The sequence below is a fragment of the Anser anser genome (genome assembly GCF_964211835.1).
Source record: "Anser anser genome assembly, chromosome: 2".
Taxonomy (NCBI): Eukaryota; Metazoa; Chordata; class Aves; order Anseriformes; family Anatidae; genus Anser; species Anser anser.
This window is the reverse complement of record NC_139721.1, coordinates 115866833-115886242: the sequence shown is the minus strand read 5'-3', so window position 1 is coordinate 115886242 and position 19410 is coordinate 115866833. Positions and strand designations below refer to the sequence as shown.

At 42.6% G+C, this 19410-nt stretch overlaps 1 long non-coding RNA gene across 1 annotated transcript; it reads right to left on the bottom strand.

Annotated features, from left to right (window-relative positions):
• Positions 1-2396: 2396 nt before the first annotated feature.
• LOC310894327 lies at positions 2397-17539 on the bottom strand. The gene is made up of 3 exons (XR_014579812.1): positions 17111-17539; positions 16420-16504; positions 2397-3730 (listed from the first exon to the last, which is right to left on the bottom strand). It is a non-coding gene; the product is annotated as an uncharacterized lncRNA (long non-coding RNA).
• Positions 17540-19410: the final 1871 nt, after the last annotated feature.

Genomic DNA, 19410 nt, shown 5'->3' with positions numbered 1-19410 from the left:
CAATACCCGTTCACTGAACCAGCCCTATCTACTGTGTGACAGACTGACACATACACAAATTCATTCTTATTGTATTTGAAATACCAAAATAAAAACATCTTCTGTACTTTCTGCAGAATATTCCGCCTTGAAATGGGTCCAGGTAGTTTCAGTGTAGATGCAGATGAATTTTCTGCTGTTCCTATTGCTGCAGTTCTTAAATGTATTATTCATTCAGAGTGATTGATTTGGTGTTCTGTCCACATTGCTTAAAAGCCACTGTCTGTTCATCTGTCTGTTAATCTGTTTCGGCATCTTGCAGAGACAGAGCTATAGAAAACACTTTTAGTTTTTGTTAAAGTAGCAACAAGAAAAAAAATCTTTAAAAAGAAGGAACTGCTTGATCTTTGGATTCATATACATTAAAAAAAAAAAAATCTGTACCACTGAGATGGCTGAATAGCCGAAAGGACAGATTTTTATATTCTGCCAGCGGTGTGCTACAAGCGTGGTGCATTTGTTTCTGCCTGATTAGTCGGATGCTGGGGCAGGGGAACCAGGAGGAGACGTAGCAGCAGAGGAAGAAGATGCTCTCCGTAAGATCGTGACCTCCATTCCAGTGTCATTTCATACCTCAGGCAGTGATCTTGTTACATCTCATAAGCTAAGCAAGGTCAGCCCTGGTCAAGCTGAGCGCTTGAATAGGAAACTTCTAAAGAAAAACTCAGGCGCTGTGGAAAGTGGGGCTGGTGGCTGGGCAGGTGACATTATTCCCCTGGAGTCGGTACAAAAGACATGCTCTCTTAAGAAGCCTCTTTGCATTAGCTGTGCCTCTGCTCCGTGCTGCTCCCTGCTCCAGCTGCTAACGGCACGGGGAGTCAGACCCTGGCACAGCAACTGATATGGTTATTGCGGCATCATAGGATGGTCTGAGTTGGAAGGGACCTTAAATGTCAGCACTAAAAGCATTTCTTCACAGCTCTCCTCAGAGCAGAAGTGCTCACCCCGGTGGCATCTCCAGGCTCCATGTTGGGTGATTGCATGTCCCCAGCAGCTTGTCCCCTGCACTTTCCACAGGACAGGCTAAACTTTGCTTTGCCTCCTCAAAAACTGGCCCGGCCAGTGCTGCTGGCACACTCCATCCCCAGGCACCGTGCAGCTCAGGAGGAGGCAAATCAAACATACATATTTGGTGAGAAAACCCAAACCCCACTATTTTGGAAGGATGCTTAAGCAACAAATGGAAATAGTGAAAAGACAAGAAACGATCAAGTGGAAATCCCCCTGCCACCCCCAGCGGTCCTGACCTTTCCCTTGAGGTCCCAGCCACAGGTTGTCACCCTCTCTCCAAGGAGCCTCACCTCAACCAGGGCACAAACCGCTGTGGCCTCCACTCTCATCCCCACTGCCTGGCACGAGGAAGGTCATCACTCGCCTGACATCCTCCCTGAAGGCTCTTTCTGCTGTTGGAGGTCTCTGCTTGAAAAGTGGATGCAGTTTTGCTGTAATTTTTAACAGCAAGGCGATGTTCTTGGAAAGAGAGGAGGAAGGAGAGGAACCGTATAATATGCTTTATTTATTGGTTGAGGTGCAGGACTTACTCCTATGGAAGGTGAGTGAGATAGGGCAGAGCTGCCATGCAGTACCTGTTCTTTCCTGCTATTGAGGCAAAGGAGTCTCTACAGGGTCAAGCTGCATGTTATTTGAGATCAATATCATGATATTTTAAGGTATTGTGATATTTTTCCTAAAAAAGACAAAGCGGAGCTTAGAAATCAGCCTGGCAGGAAAAAGTATAGTGATAAAGCAGTGAATAAAACCAAGAAAGCCCACAAAAACTTTAAAACCTCCCCATATCCACATGTGTAATATCTACTGTGCTCTAAATTATGCAGATATATGGCACAACGTGTAGAGAGATGCTAAATGACTAACCAGGTATTTAATCAAAACAATACTTCTGGCTTTATAAGTGGAGCTCTACATTTTCATGCTGCATTTCAGAGTGGAAAGTGTGTTTTATAAAGGCTTAATTCTGAATTTTCCAAAGTAGAACTTCACAAAACCACTCCCATCTCTCGGTTGCATGTCTCAAGTGGTGAGACAAAGGCTTCAGCAGGCAGAAGCTGGCAAAGGACTAAGGACACACTAATTAAGACCAGACAAAAAAAATATTGGGGGTTCTTCCAATTAAAAGACTGTTCCACTCATGGACTGCAAAGAATCCCTTCAGAAGAGAGTTGCTCAGTGATATCCCCCCTTAGCCCAGTAACTCCTCTTCCAGTTCACACTAATTGTGTGTATGCCTGTCAGAGCACTTGTGCATGGCTGTGGGCCCCTGCAGGTGTTGGTGATGGAATCACACGTGAGGTCTGAGTTTAAAGTCACTTCAGATATTCTGTCTCATCAGACTGCAGTCTGCTGCTGACGAATGCTGGACATCACGCTGCTGTCTCCCAGAGAAAATGCCTCCACTGTGTCTTTGAAAAGGGCTTTTTATTAAAGGAAAACAACAACAACAACAACAACAACAACAACAAACCCAACAACATCTCCATGTGGTGGGAATGTTCTTTCAGATGCAGCACAGATGTCAACACTGCTGTTATGAACTCGAAGTTTGAAACCTTTGACTTCATGGGTGTTTCACCACTTGTGCTTCATGGCTCACAGCTGGAAGAGCTCTTCACAGCAGCATCCTTGGAACTGCGAATGAACAGTCAAAAACAGACAAAAATCCCACTTGAGGTTTTTAAAAAAATATCCTTTGTATTTAATGCTTGCCCTCCTGGTCGCCTATAAAATGCCATGCCCCGAAATGGCATTACGTGAACAATAATCATTTTCTGAAATAGAACCTCTCTCAAATCTCCTTTGCTTGTGTTTGTTGCTGTTGTGACTCTTCACCTGCTGGCCTTTATCTAGCAAAGCAAGGTGAGTTCAAAGACGGCTCTGGAGGTCTGTAACGATTTTAATGATGAGGTGAAGTTGGAAGGTCTTATGTATTATGAACTTAATGGGGCATTCTTCTCATTTATGCTGACATCCTTTACATGGAGTTGTGAAAAGGAAAAGCTATGGACAAGTGATCACAAGCAATTGATTTATTAAGAAATAACTGCCCCTTGGCTGTAACTGAAGGCCTGGTGAGACAAACAAATATGTAATGTAAGCCCATATAATCCTACTGGAGTTACAATAGGTTTAAGTCCCCATTGTCTTCTCCAGCTTGCCTTGCTTTGCTATATGAAGCCATCAGATAAAGAACAATGACAAGAATCAATAGCAGAGCTGTGTGAATAACTGACATTTTGATTTTTCCTAGCTAGGCTGAAAAATGATGGGAGAAATTAATTTGCAGTTGACCTGCAATGAATGATTTCCAGCATTTTTGGTAACCATTTTAAGTTAGCTGTAACATTTTCTTCAGCCTCAGATTAAATATTTTTTTCTGTGTCTTCAGCATCCAGAAGTTTTTAAATTAAAAATTAAATTGAAGGAAATGTTAGAACAGAAGTAGCATTTTTTTTTTCCAATACTAAAATGAAAGGCTCAACTTGTTTTTACCAGAAAACAGTGTTTGCAGTAACACATATAATCCACAGAAATTTTCAAACCATGTTACTGTCACCAAATCATGTATTTTCACCAATGAAAAAATATTGTTATGAAGCAATTTCGTGGGACTTCATTCAGTAGCTGCATTCCCAGTGTTGAAGCTGGAGCTGTTTATGCCAGGCACCTCATGCTCCTGTAGAAAACCCAAAGTGATATGCATAAGACTGTTACAGGCACACAGCAGGGCGTTATTACACAGCATTTTGGGGAGGTATGTTGTTTTCTTTTGGAGTTTCGGGTAATTCTGTAGAGATACAACTAATATCTGAAAGACTAAACAAATACAATTTCTTTTGATGAACTACTTTTTCCTTTTGTTTTTTTTAAGATTCAAGTGTAACATAAATTGCACAGCAAATATTTTCTGCAACAGTTCTGAAGATCTAAACATTTTCAAGATAAGTGTGTAAATTCACCAGTGCCTGCTTTCCCAGAGGACAAACTAGACTATTTTAAGATTATGCTCGAAGACAGACAATACATTGGGGCTGGTCAGGAAATGGAGTCAAAACAAGAGCTCAAGTTAGCATTGCTAGCCAAAAATAAGTAGCTGAGTAACTACATGTTATAAAGGAAATACTTAGTTTAATACATTCTTTTTGTTCCAGGAAGTGATGTCAAGCTATTGTTAATGGGAAGCAGTAAAATCTAACGTAGTGCAATGGTTGGGAAATCTGTAAGTATTTGCAAAGCCTCCGTGGTGCCTTTCTAAATGAACTTGGCAATTCACCTCTGCTCCTCTCCCACCCTCCACCATTTATTCCCTCATCACCTTGTCATGTGGGGACCCGAGACACCGAGAAGAAAAGTGATTTTGTGAAGCCATACAGAAAAACAGGAACACAGCTGTCCCCTGGGCTTTTTCTTCACAGGCTGGTGCGCAACCAGGAGAGCTGTGCATTGTTACTAGTTTTTGGGTTGGCCAGACTGAATCAATAAGATAATTTTGGACTACCTGCTTATTTGTCCTCTCTACAAACAGGTAGGAAAAAAAATAAAAAGTTAAGGAAAGGAAAGAAAGAAAAAAAGAAAAAAAAAGAAAAAAGAAAAAAACACACCTTTTTCTTTTCAGAAGGCACTTCCTGAATTGAGATCCACAAAGTCTCCATCTTTGTTTGTGTGTTCCCACTTGTAGTAGGAAGGCTATCCCATTACTTTGGGAAAGGAAATACCAGGTTGATGAAAGGCAGGCAGGTAAGTCAATTGAAGATTTGGTGCCTGAACAGCATGGTAACATACACCATGACTACAACAAAGTAATGCTTGAAGAAGGTCATCAGGAGCCCAGCCACATAGTCTGGGAACAGCACTGAATAAGCTGAACACATCTGTTGTAGCAGTTACCAAAGGAAAAGAGGAAGGCAATGGGAGAATGGGGTTGCTTCTGTAGGGAATACCCCAGCAGCTCTCCCGGAGTAGGAGCTGAGCCTACTGAGTCCAGGGCCGAGCAGATAGTCTTGCAAGAAGAGCAGCTGTGATAAAAGATCTAAATCAAAATTTGTTTATTTGTGTCCCAAAAAAAGACAATTTGCAAGAAATATTGAGTCTGTCTCCTCATGGACACGAGACTCCAGAAAGACGGACGTATTCCTGAACCTGAGGAAGAAGCAGAGCTCTGTGACAAAGAGGTGTCAGTGCCATGAAGATAACATCCTCCTCCCTGCGGCCATATTTTTAGGCCCGTTACTGGGCAAGGAAACCTGGAAGCTGGGCGTGCACTGAAATTCGCCACGGCTTTGTTCACAGTGGGATGCACACTCATGCTGACCATCAGCCCGCAGATCCACCTCTTGGTGCGCCTGGAACAGAGCTTTTCATGTTCAAAGGGGACGGAAGGTTTGAAGGCTTGGAGGCTGTGCAAGGTACGAAGGAGCCTTGCCTCTGATCTTCATATGCCTCAGTTCTTCCAGGAAAATCCAAGCTAATTGCTGTTTTAAAAGACTATTTAATTTTAAAACCTTCCTCCCCTTCCCCATTACTAAGCCGGTATGGCTTTCATCACGGAAAAGGTGTGTGCCATGTGAAGAGAAAGCAAGGAAACGTGAGGCAAGCTTTTGCAGGTACTAAAAATAGTGTGCAGGGAACAGTGAAGGAAGTCACTTCACAGAAGACAGGGACTGAGTGGCTTCGACTCTACAGGGTTTTACTGAGCACACCTAATTAATGTTTGTAAAGCACTTTGAAGATGAAAAACACCAAATTATCACTAACTTTAATTATTTGCATCGTGTTACTTAAGATTTCCACAGCTTCTCCTCAAAATCTTCCCTCTAAATGTCAAGCAAGTTGAAGAACTGAAGGTAAAGTTTCAGAGGCTGGCGTGAGGACTCCAGAAGAGGAGCAATGTCACAGCAGTACCTTGCACTGCTGCCTCATGGTCTGCAACCAGAGTGTGGGCTCAGCTTGTCGACCTTGGCAAGGGCTTTGCTAGGCCTGGGGCTTTCAAGGACACTTGAAGAAAGGGTTCCTAATGAGTTCCTACTGACCTCTATCCCCCTTTAAGTTTACAGTGTGTGATTAGGGCTATTTTAGGCTGGCAATTCAAAGGAAAGCAGTTGTGGATAGGATTACATTTGCATTGTGCAATCATGTTTCTAACACATGTGATTAACAACACTAATAGAACATGAACTTTTGCTGCTAGTGGTGTCAATACTACTGGCAACCCTGTTAGCAAACGTGTTAAAAGCATAAATACAAACTCAGATGTAGATGTATCATCAGGAAGAAACAAAAGAAAAGTGATCACTTAAACAGCAATCTCCACCATTTGGAAGGGAAAGGGGTTTAAACACAGGGATAAACTCATCGGGGCAGCTCATCCAGTGTGATAAATTAACACGACTCTGTAGATCTGTATTTTGAGATAAATCAATATTGTTCACATTGATACGTGAAGTAGTTAAAAGATCCCTCATCACATTATTACACCTGTCTTTGCAAGTGAGTTGTTTTACTTTTTCAAAAAGCATCCCTAAGGGACATTTAATTCTGAATGATTTTCTTATTAAAAAGTATGGTTCTTCTCATGAGAAACACAATGTCTTACTAAAGTAGGAAATGACATGGCCTGAGATTTATAGTTCAACACAAGGATTGAAATCTTGATTACTGAATAGAAGTGTCTGCAGAATTAATGGTAACTTTGGTTTCTCTACTCACCTCAGTGGGATGTTGCTCACCATTTTCTGATGATTGAAAAAGAAAGCGTTCCTGGGCATTTGTAAACCCCAATCAGAAACATAACATTAGCTCTAAGGATGAAAGAGCTGCACCAAACAGAGATAACTCAGGATTTTGCCCCAGTCAAACCTGGAATTAGTTTTGGAAACTCAGTTTCCTGCATCTTCTCTGCACCTCCTGATTTAGCTACAGACAGGAAAACTAAAATATGGAGGGCATCTCCAAATTTAAAATTTCTGCAGGAATCTCCAGAGGGACTTTTCAAGACTCAAAACTAGCATCCAGCTCAGCAAGGTTCGCACACATACAGTACTGAAGCTCTGGAAATTATGGGAGTCTTCTCCTGTTGCTTGCAATAGGCAGGGTCCAAGAGGTTTTGCTGTGAAAGAGGGTTAGGGCTGAGAAAGGTTCTTGCACCCACAGCACTTGCCTCAGAGCAGCTGACCACCAGGAACTGGCAGCAAGACCTTCCCCTCTGCTTTTAGGAAGAGATTCAAAGGACCTGGAAGTGAAGGCTCCCTGTGACAAAGTAAATTTCTGTACAGGAACAAATATGCTTAGCATTCCTTCTTTAAGGAACATCCTATTCTGCAACGCCACAGAACATTTCATAGTTAGAGAGTAAGACCAGATTTATTTATTTATTTATTTATTTTAATATAAGACGAGTAAGGTCTAATCTAGCAGTGGTGTGTTTCTGTGATGGGCAATGAATCCATACATGTACAATATTTTTTTCCTTTTTATCTGCAGTGCAGATTGCCATTACACATTCTGCACTTGTTTCACACACACGATTCCTGCAGAAATCGATGGAAGTCCTATGTGCAGAAAAAGGCACAGAAAGTGCAAAGGAGATTTGCACCACGGATTAAGAGATTCTCAGTGTTGATCAAAGAGGAATTTTGTCCAAGGTTTGTAAAACACTTTTGAATTCTTCTTGATGAAAGACTCTATAAAAATGTAAAGCTGCTTGTTCCTTTGGTACGTAACAGGAGAAAAGATGCTGAAAAATTAAAGTCACATATATTAATATTGATTAAGAAATAAACAAATTCTTCCAGAATTTGATCTGCCTTTCATTACATGCACTTGATCTTCCATTTTCAAACAGGGCATGGTTATGTCCTGGAAAATCACAGCCTTGAACTCCACCAAACCACAACTACAGATTATATATTATTATATATCATTTTGGAAATCTGTCTGGAATACACCATAAAGCAAGAATAAAAGAAAAACTGTAAGGACATTTGTATTTGTCAGCATCTCTCCAGACAGAGCCCTGAGGATATGATATTCTTAGAATAAAGCTTTCATTTCACAGCGCATCAGTGGGAAAATTAACAAGCTCTCCTCGTACTGTTCCATAATTCATTTTCTTTGTTTTAGATATTGAGCTGAGCTAGTACAGTAACTTAAATAGATAGGGGAGATTTTAAACAGATTTGGATTCTGGCTGGTCTGGGTTGTTTAGCTTTGTTTTGCTTTTTTCCTTCCTTATCCTGCAACTTTCCAGTATCTAAACAAGAAGTTGCCTCAATTTATTTTAGCACTTGCCTTTTAAATGGAAAGTGCCAAATACTGTTATAATGGTTTAAAATACATCACAGCAGGCTCACTTCACTTAGAGCCAGGGATGCAGCTTCTCCTACAGCACCAGCAGTGATGCTTGTTCTGCAGGAGGAAGAAGTCCGCTCATCCCCAGCAATGGCAACTAGAGGCCAAGAAACCAGAAAGCTCAGAAAGAAAACTCATCGGGACAAGATTGACTACCACTTGCGCTCTGGCTGAACCTCAATTAACAACAGCAATTACCTTAAAATGACAACAAGATTTGCTGTTCTTTTCTGGAAATATGAAGTTATATTTTTGCATGAAAAAAAAGCAAAAAGCTAGAGTGTGGATGTGTAAATACATAGATAAAATAGTGGGACAGAGCAGCACAGGTGCTGTGCTCCCTGAAGCCTAACAGACTTCTCCAACATTGCTTCAGTGATCTCTCTCCTTATAACTTCAGGAAGAAATATTGCATGCCTGGTGCAAAGTGGACTACTAGAGACTTGAACAGCTTTGACTTGCTTTCACCTGTCCGTTTCCTTTGGTTACAGGTGAACAGTGTTAAAGAAAACAGAATCCCCACAAATTTCCTCACAGAGAACCTCAAAGACTTCCTTGCCACTTCTACTTTTTCCATCTGTTTGCAGTTGCTAGCCCCTCCCAGTGTCATGCCGCTGGGTTTGTAAGATGGGAATCCGAAACTGGATGAAGCTGTTGTCACTGTGATGTGCGGAAATGCACTCAGCTGGCCGTTTTCAATAAGAAGTGATGCTATCTGGTGCAGAGATATCTCTTTCTATGTGCCCATCTACACAGTGGCAGGCGCGCTGTGGCATTCTTGCAACACAGATAATAGTGGGGGAGCGCATACTGAAAGATGTATTCTTTGCTAGAATAAGCTCCTTCCTTATCACAGCTAGTAATAGCACTGTATTATTTTGACTTTGGAAAGTGATGAGCCTGTTTTTGCCAAAGGGCAGGTGCCCTCAGTTCCCATCGGCTTCTAGTGCCAGCTAGCATTTTTCAGTGCCCTGTAGCAGTAAGGTTCTGTGGGAGTGCTACAAAGGGAGACTGAGGATGCTCTGCAAATGTAAACCTTTGTAAATGTAGGCCTACAATTCTGCTTGTCCAGAGAGTCACTACTGCAGTTGTGCAGTAGTCCCTGATGGAATCTACTGTCAGGTGAAAGAAATGGTTCTTCCCCAGAATGGGCTTTACTCACACTAGCATGGCATGTAGCTGGAAAGACAATATCCTCTGTGGTTTGGTACCTGTGCTTATATAGCTGTGCATGCTTTAAATACGTGTACAAATGTCTTTGAACTCTATAACATTACTAAAACAAATGAGCTCCTGAAGTTAAAGAAACATCAAGAAAAATACTTTACTGCAATTTTCTAGTTCAACAAATCTGCTTTGTGCCACAATAACAACTAGCCATGAACCAGCCCCAGCATTCCCTTTGATGTGTATAAAATGTATTTTTAATTTCACTTGGTTGCTGTTCACTCTCATTTGAAAAGGTATTTGAAAGGGTAACTGAGAATGTCTAGGTTGCCTTCTCTGCACTTTTCATTGTTTTGCTACCTCTTTCAGGTCACCTCTTATTTTTCTCTTGTGTAAAATGCAGTCTGAACCTTCTGAATCCTTCCTCACAGAGACCTTTCTGTGTCTCAGAACATTATCATCACCTTCTAGACCTCTTTCTGGCTGCTCTTTTTCTTTTTTAACACTGCAGGGATGAGTGTAGCCGCAGTTGAACAAGGGTATTGAAGCTAGGCATGTCCCTGCATTTACAAATGCCATATAGCGTTTGTGATGACAAAACATTTATTGCAATGTGTGGATATGCTACAAAGCCACTTTTCTGTCCGTACTGGAAAGGATACATGCTCTACCAGTAACCTTGTTTAAACAGGGGCTATCAGGGCTGCCAGCTATTTCTGAGACGAAGAGATGACAGCACCGCAAGGCATCTGCGAGCTGCTTGCTGGGATCTCCCGTATTACTGAGTGGATCTTGCTCGGTGACAGCTTCTCACTCAGGGCTTTGTGTTCCCTCCACCAGATGGACATTGGCAGATGGCAACACCATTTTGCTGTTTAATTATTTAAAATGAGGCATGCAAATCAACCTTTGGCATTCAATGATAGAACAGCGTGTTTGCGGTCCGTATCCCATCTTAGATGCACTGTTTCACATTTCCTTCTTTATAAGGCTGTAGAGATTATTCTGGCTTGTGGTACTTACACATGCACCCTCTTCTTTCTGTGGCACTCCTGTGCAGCTGGTTGCACGCTCACAGTCGTGCTGTGGGACTGCCCAACAGACAGTACGTAGCTATAAACCAAAGGGATGGCCTACAACCTTCATTCACATGAATAGTCCCTTTCAATGGCCAAGGGACTGAAATCCATGTTTTCAAGGAAAGCAGGAATCGATTTGTAGTAATAGAGTTTATTAAAAAATGGCTGACTGAAGCTGCTGGAAGAGTTGGAAATGGCACCATCCAGTCACTGGCTGAGGACTGGAGGCTGTCCATTCATCAGTACCAGCCTCTAGCAGGAGACACGTTTGTCATCAATACTGGAGGTGACATGCTTTTATTGGCCTGGTGCACTGAATCAAATTATTATTTTTACAAACTTTTAGGAAGAGATTTTCTTATTTTCTTCTAGCCACAAGCTACTGCCTTGAGGTTTTTTTTTTTGCCAGTTAAGAAGTTATTATAACACATTTGTCTGCTTGGGCTGAGATATTTGTGAGACTACAGAACATAACAACAAAGCCCACGAAACATCAATTCCCGAATGGTTCCATGGGATGAGACAGCGAGAAGCATGACCCAGCCTCTTTTTTAAGGGCATCCATAAAGTAGAACATTCCCCACAAAATCTCCATTTCTTTCTTGTCCCTCATGTCCTGCGTGACTATGCCAAGACTTCTTGGTGTCTGGTCACCTGTGCATCTGTTTGTACGTCATCACGTACACCTGCACTTGCAAGTGTCTCGGTACAAAACTTGTTGTCAATAAAGAGCTATTTTTCTGGTGCAGTACAGACAGAAGTTGACTCAGTTTGTACAAAACTGTTTGTCAATCTGTGCCAGTGCTCATGTCAGTGCAGCCTTAAAGAAAACTCAGAGGAGGTGTGTTTTCACTGAATACATAGTTTAATCCATGGGATTCCTTGCCACAGGATTCTCTGGAGACCAGAAGTGTGAAGAACAGACTATTTCACTGGAGGAAGCAAGCTAACCTAAAGCTGATTATTGAAGTCTGGCAATCCAAATCAAACCTTGGTCTCAGGTAGTCCCCAGACTGCTGCCCACTGTGGGGTTCTATGCAGGCCTGTGTCCCATTTCTTATGCTGTTGGCCATGCCCTGAGCTGCTCCTGGTGGTGGGTATCAGCACACAGGTCTATGCAGATGTGGCTCTACATGGAAGGGCTCAGACCCTCAGGGTGAACGAATGTCTGTCCTCCTTCTCTTTGGGTTCAGGGGAAGGAAGAGTGGTTGGGCAAATGGTTCAGGAGAAGCATTTCAGAGTACCACATCCTGCTAATTGTCAACTGTCAAGGGAGGAATGAGAAGTGAGATGTTTATGTGCTACTGTGAGGGATTAGAGTTGTGAAAGGAACTCCACAAAACAGCTTTTACGATGAACAAACCACAAGCTAAACAGCAGAACCACAAGTTAACCTATAGATTAGTTTAAAAGGAAAGGCAGCAACAACAAATACATTAATACAGCTTAGAGAGATAATAGCTACCCCAAGCTGCACTGATTGGAAACAATTGACAGAGCCTGGGATATAAGGAATCACTTCCTGCAGCAATTTCCTTTTATTAAAAAAGCATTTAAGCATTTATAAGCTTTTCACTTCACAAGGATCTTATTTTTAACTCTGTGCTCTCCTCAAAGACACTATTTAATATGGTAAAAGTGTGGCCAGATTGGGAGGAATTAGATCAGAGTACAGATGTTTGCCATTCCAGCACCACTGCAGGACCAATCACCCAGAATTAAATGGAAAATACAATAGAAGCAACTTCTGGCCAGTAGGGCCACGATCATTATCCTAACAAATTTTTTCAAAACAAGAAAATGTGTACAGCCATTTGGCAAACGACCTACCTTTCCAACCTACTCAGAAGAGAAAATCAAATGCCTATGTATGAAAGTGTAGCTATAAATGCAGCTACTTAGCACCCTCTTTTCCAGCACAGCTGGGCATTTAATGCCCTGAAGTTAATAGATGCTGAGTGGTTAAATCTCCAAGATCAATAGAAATCCAAGGCATCACATAAAGGAGAGTCAACCATCTTAAATGTAGGCCAGGTATTCCTTCCCTGTTGCGCTATTACTTGTGATTGTGAGTTGGCTTTTTTTTTGTTGTTTCATAGTACACTGGTCTAACAAAGAGATTGGAAAAAAAGATTTTGTTTCTGCAATTAGTTTTAGTTGTGGTTGGGTTTTGTTTGTTTGTTTGCTTCTCGTGAGAAAAAAAAAGTGATTTGGGTCAAATGTTTAGCTCAACTAAAAATATTTTCATGGTAGAAAAAGCAGACTACATTTATTTTAAGGAGCCTTCTAGTCTAAGCATGAGCTTTAAACATACCAAAAAATATATAAACATTTTACCAATATGGAGGAGAAGATTGAAGTTTTTCTTGTTTTCACCCTGTTTTTTCAGAGAGGCAGGAACTGAAACATTCTGACGTGACACTGTTGAATAAAGGCTGTTGTCCAAGTCTTGACTTTTTATTTTTTATTTTTCTGGTATAAAGTTAAGAGAAACACTTGCCCGTCTCTAACCTTGAGACCTCAGCAAAGGACTGGGTCCTTGTCCTTTCTCTCTCCCTATTGTCTCCTGTTGGTTTTACGTCCAAAACCAAAGCCTTTGAAGAGCAGTGGCACTGGATGAGGTGTGCATTCCTTTCTACCTTCTGTGCCTGCCCCTAACTGTCATCTCTGCCCTGCCTGAGGAAACATCTAAAGCAGGACAAGACATCTGGGTGTCGTCCTGTACCCTTCCCTTGTCCACTGGCCATGGCGGTGTCCACCGGGTGGGAAGGGATCCCACTGCTCCCCTCTGGTGGCATTTTCTCCTCCCCTACCTGCTGCTGGGCTGCATCCAGTCCCCTGTAGGGAACAAGATGAGTAACACAGTGGCTGTGGGGTTGTAAGGTTTCAGGGAGACCTCAGATATCACCTGGGCTTCCTGGGCTTCAGGACTGTGTTCAGCAGGGAGCTGGATCGCCTGCACTGCTAATGGCCCAAAAAACCCAGCCTTGTGGGGTTTTTGCTGGTCAAGGAAGACCCCATCTTTGTGTAAAATTTTGTCTTAACTTCAACAAATGATTTGGTATCTATTAGGATAGAAAATTTTCAATTTTTAGCTAGCCCTACTTTAGCTCTAGCTGTCTCTTCTACCTCTCAGATCGCTGTCATTTAGAGGGGAATTTACACATGCAGTGAAGAAGGAAATGAGGAGTTTAATAACTCATTTATTTTAATGGTAACTGCATGACACTCTTCCCATCTTTGCAACCGTAACAGGTCTGCTTTTCCAATATGTGTGCCCAATTAAAACTTGCAAAGAAACCACGTAACTCATAAAGAATTTAGTTCATTTTCAATATTTTCCAAAGTCCTGCAAATGAACAATGCACTTTTAACAGGTCTTTCATCAAGGAGTTAATAACCAGATGAAGGAACTCTTTTCATCAGTTCATAAGTGATGTTCCATTTGATTGAAGAAGATCAAAAATGATGATCAGAAAATAAAAAGGAGGTTTTAAAGGCAGCCTTTATACAACACTTTAACTGTCTCATTCCTGTTATTTCAGAAGTATCACTTTGTTTCTTCCAGTCTTGGAAAAAAAAAAAGTATAAAATTCTTGAGAATTGCTGGTACTTGCCTTCCTCTTTTTTTTTTTTTTTTTTTAATTTGAGAAACCTTTGTGTTAATGATGGGCAATATGCCTCTGCCAGACGGTGCCATGGTTCTAAGTGAAAGCAACACCAACAGTAGCAGAATTATTAGATTCTGATATAGTTTTTTGCAGTGTCCGTGGTCCTAAACATGCATCCCAGGCTGTGCCAGCCTTCATGGTGCAGTCCCATGTGACCCTATCCGACCTCGCTGGCACACGACCAGCTCCCACATCCCTGGTGGGTGGGCTGCAGGTACCCACGGGGTCTCCGCAGGCTGGGGAGGAGGAGAGAGGACATCCTTTGTGTAGGAGATCCTCTCTGTCTAGAACCATAGCACTATTGATCCTGGTGATCAGGACATTTGTCATCCTGTTACACCTGGTTTACACAAATTTTTCCACTTTCTTTAACAGTCTCTTGGAAGCCCTCTTTAAAAACTTCTCATATCTCATTTTGCCTTTATCTGTTTGCTGAGTCTTGATTTTCTGCTTTAGATTAGGAGTAGGCAAATTCTCTGAGAAGTGAGGTGCTTCTTCCCTGAAGCCAGCTCAAACACGTAAGAGTGCTCTGACAAGCTCTTCACAGCACAACTTTGTCCTTCTTGTCCCTTTTTCCTCCCTCCTGCAACCCAGCCTCCTCTCTCCTCTCCCTCCAGCCAATCTTTTCTGCTACCCTCCCTTAGTGCAACATCAATAGAAAAAAAAAAAGAAAAAAAAAGCATAATCTTCCTGTTGCCTCCAAAAGAAACACCCTCTTTGCAATTTCCTGCAGCAGTTAAATACTAGTCCCCTGAATCTTGGCTGTGTTTTGCTTTGGAGCCAGTCATTAACATGCTGCTGTTAATAACAAGTGTTTGATATGAACTACCATAGCTCATGGAAATGCTGGACCAGGGGCTTTGTGACTAGGAAAGAGCTCCCTGAAATTCCTTTTCCTGATTGAATGAACCCCTCTGAGGTAACCAGTTTTAAGGTGAAATTCAGGTCCCTGATACTGAAATTGGATTAACTCTGTTGAAAGGCTGTCCTAAGGGTAAGGAGGGGCAGGCACTGCCTGCTGGGGAGCTGCAGAACTATTTGCAGGACTTGAGACACTGCCTGACAGCTCTGATTATTCAGTAAACCAAATATTGAGTGATGAAAACCTGTGAGTGAGCCTTGCCAAAACGGAAGAAGAGAGCAGATGAAAATCTGCTGTCCCTTTCCAGGTTAGGAGGTATAATCATATAAATATTTTGGGTGGAAGGAACTTCTAAAATCATCTAGTCCAACTTCCCACTCCAGCAGGGCTAACCACAAAGCAGAGCAGGTTGCCCAGGGCCTTGTCTGGTTGGTTTTTGTCCTTGGTTATTTGCAAGGACAGAGATGCTACCACCTCCTAGTCTCCTGTTCCGCTGCTGCTCCTTGTCCTTTCCCTGGACACTCCTGAGAAGGTGGTTTCTTTCTGTGTGTCTTTGGAGCTGTGTCTGGTTCTGGTTTGGAAACACAACTGTGTCTTCTCTATGTGTTTGATCTGGCCAGCAGCCCACCACTGAAATCCCCAAGCTAGCGCATGGCCAGGAATGTCACTGCCTTCAGATGAAGGTCTTTTTCGAGGGCTGGCCCTGTGATGGAAAAGATGACATGGGTCAGCCTCAAAGCCAGTGTTCTACCTCTGAAGCACAGCTAGTAAGAGTGAGGTAGGCCAGGAGGTTCAGCTACTCAGGAAGGAAATGGGAGAGGAAAGGGAGATGCAGTCAGCTCCTTGGCTGGAAATCAGCATGATTAAATTAGGGCCATAAACTCCAGTCCACACTTCTATGAGGTCAGCAAGAGAATGAGGCAAAGCAGTGGCCACTCAGACCTCATTTATTTAAGAGAGATAAATCCATTGGTCTTCAATAGCACTGGCAGAACAAAACAAATGGAAGGAGATCACCCAGCGGGGCATGCTCTGGTACTCTGTGCTAGTGGCAATGCTTCCCACCCCTCACTGTTGTGCCTTCTAGCCAAACGTCCTATGTCATTTTTAAAACAATGTGGATGTAGCCCTGACTCTGTTGTGAAGAGGGAAACTGAGGCACAGTAGAACCAAGGACACGCTGCCATCCTCATCTCTTCCATCCTGTAGCTTGAAGTGTTCCCCTGAAGGAAGTACTCACATTTATGTGTGGTTTCCATCCAGGAACAATATGGGTTTCCAGTACTCAGTACTTCACAGCTTCTAATCATCCTGCACAGAGAAGCCTGCAGAGAATCAGAAAATGTTAGATTTAATTTTGGATCAAATTTAATGAAGCGCTGGTCTTTAGGAGAGGCACCACATTTTCAGGCAAGCTCAGAGAACTCAAAAAGGGCAAATTTTATTGCAGGTGCTTTGCACAACCTTCATCAGGATTAAATTTGATGGAAAAGGGGATATCTAAATATGGATTGATAGTACCACACTTCTTACAAAATGCTTGATCCCACAGTTCTGAAGGCAAGTTATCTTAAGATCTAATTCTTAAAATCAGTTATCTTTTCAGCAGAATGTATAAATAAATCAGCAGAAGAGCCAATTAATGAGTCACTGTTGTAAATTAAATAGAATTTGTTATGAATATGATTCATTGAAACTTTCCTAACAAATCAATTTGTTTCAATCACAATGTAATTCAATAATAATATTTAGCATTTATATGGTGCTTTCAATAGCTCACAAAGCTTTCCAAGCATTAATTGACTGCATTTCACAATATTATTCTGAGCTGCTGAGTTGGGCTGTTTCTCTTGCAGGTAAGAATGCTGACGCCCAAAGAACTTAAGGCAACATTTCAGACTCTCAAAAGTGTTAGCATTTCTCTGTTTTACCTTTTCTGGCATCCATCCTCAGACACGGTGCATAGAGGTGACTCAGAGCTGCTGAGCATCTGCGGTGGCAGGGCAGTGCTGGAAAGGGTTTGGTCTGTCATAGTAGAGCTGGCATTTAAAAATCACAGCCTGTTCCAGAGCTTAACATCCACTGGCTGGAAGCTTTGCTCCCCACTGTGTTGCCTTCCCAGCTGTGATCATTCTTTCTGCCTTTCCCCCGGTCAAAGGCACAGCTCCAGAAATGCTGCATCCCTTTGTCTGCACTCCGAGCCCTTCCCCTTTATGCAATCCATGGGCAAGTCCTGCTCTGGCCCTGACCCCATCCTTGGCCTCACTTCAAGGATCAATTAATACATTCCTTTGGCTCACATCTGTCCAGCTGCTGTGAACTTCAGCTTGAGCTGCTCCTAAAATGGATCCTACAGAAAATATTGCACCACAAACCACATACAAGCAGCTCAGAGCAAGTGCTTAGCTTTCAGGTAACCTGTTCCTAAAAGATGCAGATAGATGTCTTAAGGGGCTCCCAAAAGCACAGAAACAGAATTAGGTGTCTGATCACTGCCAGTGCCAGCCTAGTTCAGCAGCCTGAAAATCCCACGAGGAAACATTGGGCCTACTAAACTCTGCTGTAAACAAGTTGTCATAACCTTAGAGTGAGTTACCCTTGAACAAGGAGGGAGGATTAAGGCACACTTTGTCTCACTCCCATCTTCCATGTTCACCTATGAGATGGCTTTATGAGACGGGACTACCAGACTGCTCATTGCTTACCTCTGCTCAAAGCTGTGTATAGAATCACAGAATCATTTAAGTTGGAAAAGACCCTTAAGATCACCAACTCCAATCATCACCTGATGCTACCAAGTCCACCACCAGACCATGTCCCTAAGCACCACACTACAGGTTTCTTAAATGCCTCCAGGGGTAGGAGCTTCACCACTTCCCCAGGAAGCCTGTTATGATACCTGACCACCCTTTCTGTGAAGAAATTCTTCCTAATATCCAACCTAAACCTCCTCTTGTTCAACATGAGACCTTACATGAATTCCTATACCCTACAGTACCATATGAAGAGAAGCACATGCAGATGGATGTACAGGCAACTGTAGGGGTTTGTCAGCTGGGTTTCTGTCTAGTACTGTGTAGGACTGTATGCCAAGGAGGTCTGTAATGCTCCGTCTCCCCTATCCTGAATGTGTCTGATCCCATCTGTTCCTTGAAATTAAGTAGGATGTGGTCTTTCACAAAACACACTTTTATATGGAATTCAGGATGCTGAGGATGCCAAAAAGAAAATGATCTCAGTGAGCAATTAAAAAATTCATGGAGGAAAGGGCCATCAAGGGCCATTAAACACAACGACGCGGATGTGGCCTGTAGCTCAAGGACAGGTCAGGCTAATACGCTGGAGCTTGTTAGCAGGAGGAGATCCCTTATAGATGCCCATTTGTATATTATATTGCTTCTTTAGTTGCTTGCTAGTGCTTGCTGTCATCTCGCTGAGATGAGGGAGTGCTGAGGCAGGGAACATTAGCTAATTTACACCTTGGTGTTGTGGCTGTCGTGCTCTCCATGCCCTGGGGACCTCGTACTCTACCTGGAACCATGCTGCCTGGAGTGACCACTGACCATGACTGCCCCCTGCTCCAGGCACAGCAGCAGTTCTCTGACTGTGCTGCCACCCAGCCCTCAGCTGCGATGCCCAAGACTCCTCCTGCGAGCACCAGGACTCATGTTCAGGTCTCCTTGCTCTGTATCTACCATTTTGAATTGCAGATGCACAGTGTATCTGGCTGCCCTTCATCTTTTGCCTTCTTCCTTGCATCCCCTGCACTGAACAGGGTATTGCTCAGAGTAGGAAAGAAATGTTTAGCTCTCTGCTTATGGCAAAACTCTGAACTGATGCCTGGTGCTCCCTGCTGTGGACCTCTTTGCTCTGGGCTTCACAGGCAAATAAGTCACCTTGATGCCAATATTTGTCCCTGTTTCCTGATGCAATGCATAAATCACATTGCTGTTCCTTATCAGCTCGTAGTGCTTGCTTAATGGGTAGCTCTGCTGCTTCAGCAGGGAATTAGCTAGAACAACATTACTGTGATAAAGTAAGGGGAGCAAGCATCCGTCAGGGGGTCAATTAGTAATGTTAAAGAGGAAAGTCTGAAATAACTCAAACTGTAATACATTAGTTCTGATGCACAAGTTCAGAACTGTAGCTTGGTCAGTACAAAATGAGGGAAAGAACAAATAACTGGGGAAATGTTCTTTTTTAGACACATGCCAAAACCTCCCTTTAATAA